Consider the following 6,000-nt stretch of genomic DNA (forward strand, 5'->3'; position numbering starts at 1 on the left):
GCCACTGCCGGCTGGCTGCTAAGGGGAAAAGAGACTTGGCCCATGGCCAAAACACTCGCTCCCTCAGACACACACACACACACACTGCAGCACTCGAATGAACCCAACGCCCTCACAGCTGGTCACGTGGCCAAGCCAGAGAGGGAGGGGAGGAGAGGGAGGGGAGGAGAGAAGGAAGAAAGAAGGAGAAAGAGTAGGAGCAAGAGAAAGACTGATACAGAGGGAGGGAGAACGAGAGGGAGGAATGGGAAATGAGGGAGGGAAAGAAAGAGCGAAAGAGGAAAAACAGAGGCCCCTTAGGGCTGCCACCGCCACGCCTAGTTCGACATTTGTGGCCTCGTCATGGTGGAGTGTGCACCACGCGCCCCAGTGTCAGGGAGCCAGGGAAGCTGCTGCAGAGAAGAGAGAGGGAGTGTATAAAATACAGCAAGAAAGAGGATGGACTCTTCTTCATGCCACGCAGCTGCACATCCACAGCTGGGATTTGGGGGATGTCAGTGGACATGCCTTGACATTAATTAACATGTGGAGTAGCAGGGTTTTATGGTGAATAGGGTGCATCCCAGCAGCGGCTCTGTGCAAGTGTGCCTTTCAAAGTACAGGAGATGTTGGCCCTTGAAAAGGATGATAGCAGGCAAATAAACCTGCAGTTTTGTCAATGGATTGAGTTAACACACAAAGTCTGCCAGGCCCGAAACTGCAGACAGTAGATAATGTGCATGAGCCAGTGTGTGCAGTGTAAAGGCTGAGGGAGGACTTTTATGTGGAATCACCCTTAGTCCTAACGACTCATACATGTAGCAGCTGTTTCTGCCAGGTACAGTTCCTGACAGGTAGAGTTCCCCAGGTTCATTCCACTAAATGAGTGAAATGATGCAAATACAAGAGTCAGCCACGTTGTCCATACTAGACCTACTAATTTATTTGCTGCTCTGTTTGGTTAATAACCAGGTGACCACTGACCATGTTAGCTAATGATCCCTCACCTTCTAATACACAATATTCTAAAGAAAGACCCCCAATCCTGTGTGGTGCGACTTTCTTCAGATTGATTGTTGTTTCCAATCATGTCTGGCAACTTTGAATAATCTGCCAGAATCAATTGACACAGAAACGTGACAAACGTTACTCATGTAATCAGTGTGGAGGTAACTTCTGTTAAGAGTTGTTTAAAAGAGGCTGTCAACATCCTCACATTCAGTAGGCTGTCAATATTCTCACATTCAGCAGGCTGTCAATATCCTCATATTCAGCAGGCTGTCAATATCCTCACATTCAGCAGGCTGTCAATATCCTCACATTCAGCAGGCTGTCAATATCCTTATATTCAGCAGGCTGTCAATATCCTCATATTCAGCAGGCTGTCAATATTCTCACATTCAGCAGGCTGTCAATATCCTCACATTCAGCAGGCTGTCAATATCCTCACATTCAGCAGGCTGTCAATATCCTCACATTCAGCAGGCTGTCAATATTCTCACATTCAGCAGGCTGTCAATATCCTCATATTCAGCAGGCTGTCAATATCCTCACATTCAGCAGGCTGTCAATATTCTCACATTCAGCAGGCTGTCAATATCCTCATATTCAGCAGGCTGTCAAAATCCTCACATTCAGTAGGCTGTCAACATCCTTTGCATTAATTGCTAATGTTCGGGAACAGGCTGAGCAAAAGGGAACAATGATTGGGTGAATAGCATAGAGGAGCATTTACAGGACCCAAATATAAAACTCATTTCCAGATCCATTCCTTGAATTCTAATGACTTTGGACAGGGTGGTTCGCCTCTGAATTACAGTGTTTAGATTGTTGTTTGTTTTTATGTTAGGTAACTAAGCAACCCCCCCCCTGTTTTCAAATGGACCACCTTGAGTGAGTCGCCACATTTTTCTTGACGAGCGTGAAGATGGGTAAAAGAGTGCTTATTTATGCAATTAGTGTACAGCATATTTTACCTCCCTGTAAAACATAAGCATATGAAATACACTCAGCTTAGTTAAGAGAGACTATTACTGGGTGTAACAACTAGGCTGGCGCTGTAAGCTTGACTGGATGTCTGTGCGTGAGAAAGAGTTCAAAAGAGACTGACTATGGGATTGCAAACAGAAGTGTCTGTTTTAAGGTGGTTGTGGCTAGTTAATTTGTAAACCCTTGAGAAGTAGCCATGATTAGACGTTTCTTCCAGACCTCATCTGTCTAGACAATAAATTGGGTTGAAAGACTCAAATACTGACATGTTGTTTGACTGATATCTTTCATGCTGCCCCAATCCTTGACCTCTGATGGGATTCAAAGGGTTGTCTTTCCCAAACACACAGAGACAGTGAAATGCTTTGAGGGTTGTAAGAGGTGAGGGTGGACCCCTTGTCAAAATGTCATGAGATCTGGAGGTTGTGTGTATGTGTGTGTGTGCGCGCGGTTGACACAACAACTCCTCTTGCCATTTGTCTGATAGTACATCTGAACCTCTTGGCTCGCTGACCGGCACAATACCCTTGTCTGTGCTACAGCAGCAGACTCCAGAGACATTCCTCATATTCAGGCTACAACCAAATATGAGGTATTTACATCCACAGGGCAAACAGTTCACACTACTGCTTACTTCAAAAAGTTGTCACAGCCTGTCTCTTACACTCTACATCCTCTGGTGTGTTTTAGGTCTCCTGTTCCTCAAAACAACCCCAGGCACACACGTTATATGTGAGACATTCGTAACCATCTCATTTCTGGCTTCAAAATTATTTATCTGCCATGTTTAGCAACAACTGTGAGTATTGACCATGATCAAACAAATATATTGGCATTTAGTGGAGAACTGTTCCCAACTGGAATGGATTATTTTCATGGCAACTTGTTCGTTTTAAGCCTCAATATGCTCCCCCTTCCTCCTCAGAAAAACTGTCAGTGGTACCCTGGCATCACCACAAATCTGCCTTGAATCCTGTCTGACCTCCTTGTTAGTGTGTGCTCTCTCTCTTCTCAAGGTAATCCACACACACTAGATTTTAGGAGCATGTCTAAGAGGAGATAGCAGTTGTGTGAGAGAGACAACGTGTGTGCGTAGTGTCTGATTTAATTTGCGTATTATTCCTTATGCTCACAATAACCCTGCCCTTGGCTTGGACAGTGGTATCGAAAGATGCTGAGTTGAGTACCAGAGAAAAGCCTTGCTACATTTTCACCGGTCACTTTGTCAGTGTAAGGATTTTAAGTCAATTTTTCTGTTATGCAATTGTAGTATTTTGAGGGGTATTTTTGCTGTAGGCATAATTTCAGCTCAATTATTCCTGGAGATTGATAATGAATACTAGCCTCTGTCCATCACATCTTGTTTTTAAATGCTTCAACACAAATACACAATCTCACTATCTCCTAAACTTTCTATATTTTGTTCTCTAAGTAATATGGAGTAAAAGTAAAAAATCAAAAAAAATCATGGTGATTACTGCACTTCCTCGCCTGTGGCAAAATCCATAATTGAGAATAGGCAGATGCACTGTAAATCTGACAGTTTAACATCACATCATTTTTGCAAATGGCATGTCATGACACAAATCTATCACGCAAAGATAGTGTGAAATCTTTTTTTATGCACTAAAATAGGTAATTTAGAACTTCATACAGTGGTTGCTTTTCATGAAATACATTTTGTAATCAAATCACCGTTTGAATACAACGTTTCAGCCAATCTTTTAGGGTTGACACACGATATGGATACAATGTTTCCACACTATAACGCAATAAGTGGGGGCCATTGTTACAGTAGGGTTACAGCACACGTGTTAGCCTACTGCAAAAAGCAGGTTCCCTTATTCTCAATGGTTAGCCTACAATGTAGAAAATATATCAATGGAACAACCTTCAAGTCCCGGTCAGTTATTTTAGGTTCATCAATAAAATAATTAAACGAAGTTTCACCTAAATTAGGCTACAAGACAATAATGAGTGAATAGGCTGAGCTTCACCAAAGAACAAAAAGATGTTGGAAAACTTATTGGACTTGTCACTAATAACACTGTACGGCGGATTTACACTCCTTGCTGTGGCCAACTGATGCCAAGCGGCATAAAGAAAATGTACTACTAACATAACAATTAATGACAGAGAAATGACTTTAGTTTCCCGAGCACTGTACGCGACACCAACAAAAATAAGATTTTACAGTAATTATGTCAACTCTTCGTAAATATAATGTAAGAAATGTAATAACGTGCATTACTGTGGAAATGAGCTATGCGTCACAAAGCTACACATTACACACAGTCGGCTAAGTGGAACAATATCAGGAATTGTAAATATTTCTCATATTTTGGCTCGTTTTTTTACAGTTCTAGGCCTAGCAGTAGATTGGGTGAAGAAGATATCCGCATCCCACTGACTACAATGGGAACTACCCTTTCTGGCATGATTGAAGACTGAAACAACAAAATAAGAAATCAAACACAGTACTTTACCTTAACCAATTCAAATGTTATTCCGGGCCATTGCTTGGACTCTTTGACAATTTATCAGCAGATATGTCCATGCGTATTCGTTAATGTATCCTCGTGCACAAGAAGTCTAGCCTTTCTCCCATTAAACCAACCGAGCCTTATGTCTGAACGACATTTGAATCGCTCCTAGGTCCTAAAGCCAACCCTATACCTGTACCGTAACCTCATTTGCCTTTTCACCCGTTTCAAGAGTTCAGTGTGTGCGTTGCATTGAGTGTGTCACTCAAGATGCAAAATGCCACGTTTTCTGAGACTGTGTTGTTAAACTAGAACGTTATATGGGATGATGATGATAAAATTGAGCACTTTACTGTAGGCAGAAACAACTTGCTTTGTATCTATCTAATGTATTACCGGGTAATTGAGATAATATTTTATTTAATTGAGAGAATATTCTATCATCATTATTGCTAAAATGAGAATTAATACCCAATATGAGTCTATAATTGATGCAGAAAAATAGTTAGTGATGTAAGGTAATTACTTACAGTATACAGTATAGCAAACCATTAGTTGGGCTCTTCTTTCTTGATAGGTTACATGAATGGCACATATTTACCATAATCATTGGGAGGGAGTGCATTAGAATTATGGAGCAGCGTTTGTGTGTGTGGGGTGGGGGAGTAGTGTGTGTGTGTGTGCCTACTCATAGTACACATGAAAGTGTGTAATAAAGGTGTAAGTGTGTAATAAAGGTAATGCCACAATGACAACACTTCAACACAGTTTCGGTAAAAAGCCTCCATGATGAGATTTAGGGATTCTTTTTTGCCACAGAGGAAATCCCCTGTCAGAGCTTCAGCCGGTAAACAAGAAGTCAGAGCAGAGTGGGTCTGCCAGCAGGACAAAAGGCCTCCATTCAGCTGGCTCAACTACGAGAAACACACACACAGCCGTGCTTCATGAGTTATTTGTTATTGGAAAACTACTCGGACACTTTTCAGTGTTCTGTGACACCACTTTGGTTCATTGACCTCATTTGGAGTAGTTATATGCTTAACAAGGCTACTGCTGTCTAACTGTTCTGTCTCACAGACTTTGTCTCAAAAAGAAACTATTTCCTTAAATGTCTACACTTTCATTATCAGTCATAATTTGTTTAGTTATGAGATCAGGAAGCTTATATGTAGGTTGTTTATTTCCATACGTCTTTACTTTGTGACACAGAGAGTTTGGCTTTCATAGTATTACTGTTGTATAACGTAATCAACAGAAATGGATTAACAAGCAAACCTTTACTGTATATCATACTGTATATTGACCCCCCTCACCCGCTCTCTCTCTTTCGCCCTCTCTCTCTCTCTCTCTCTCTCTCTCTCTCTCTCTCTCTCTCTCTCTCTCTCTCTCTCTTCTCTCTCTCTCTTTACAGTGCATTCATAAAGTATTCAGACCCCTTCACTTTCTCCACATTTTGTTACATTACAGCCTTATTCTAAAATGGATTAAATAAAAACAAATCCTCAATCTACACACAATACCCCATAATGACAAAGGGAAAACATTTACC

The 6,000-nt window shown here is 41.4% G+C and overlaps 1 protein-coding gene across 3 annotated transcripts in view; it reads right to left on the reverse strand.

Annotated features, from left to right (window-relative positions):
• LOC135505894 (RAC-alpha serine/threonine-protein kinase) overlaps positions 1–4,617 on the reverse strand; it is a 48,586-nt gene extending 43,969 nt beyond the window's left edge. For 2 of the 3 annotated variants that reach the window (XM_064925104.1, XM_064925106.1), the window contains exon 1: positions 4,455–4,616. The gene's annotated coding sequence lies outside the window, so the exon portion shown is untranslated. Of the gene's footprint in view, positions 1–4,454 lie in introns of all 3 variants that reach the window. The other variant, XM_064925105.1, reaches the window with a different exon arrangement.
• Positions 4,618–6,000: the final 1,383 nt, after the last annotated feature.

This window comes from Oncorhynchus masou, chromosome 19, assembly GCF_036934945.1.
Source record: "Oncorhynchus masou masou isolate Uvic2021 chromosome 19, UVic_Omas_1.1, whole genome shotgun sequence".
Classification (NCBI taxonomy): Eukaryota; Metazoa; Chordata; class Actinopteri; order Salmoniformes; family Salmonidae; genus Oncorhynchus; species Oncorhynchus masou.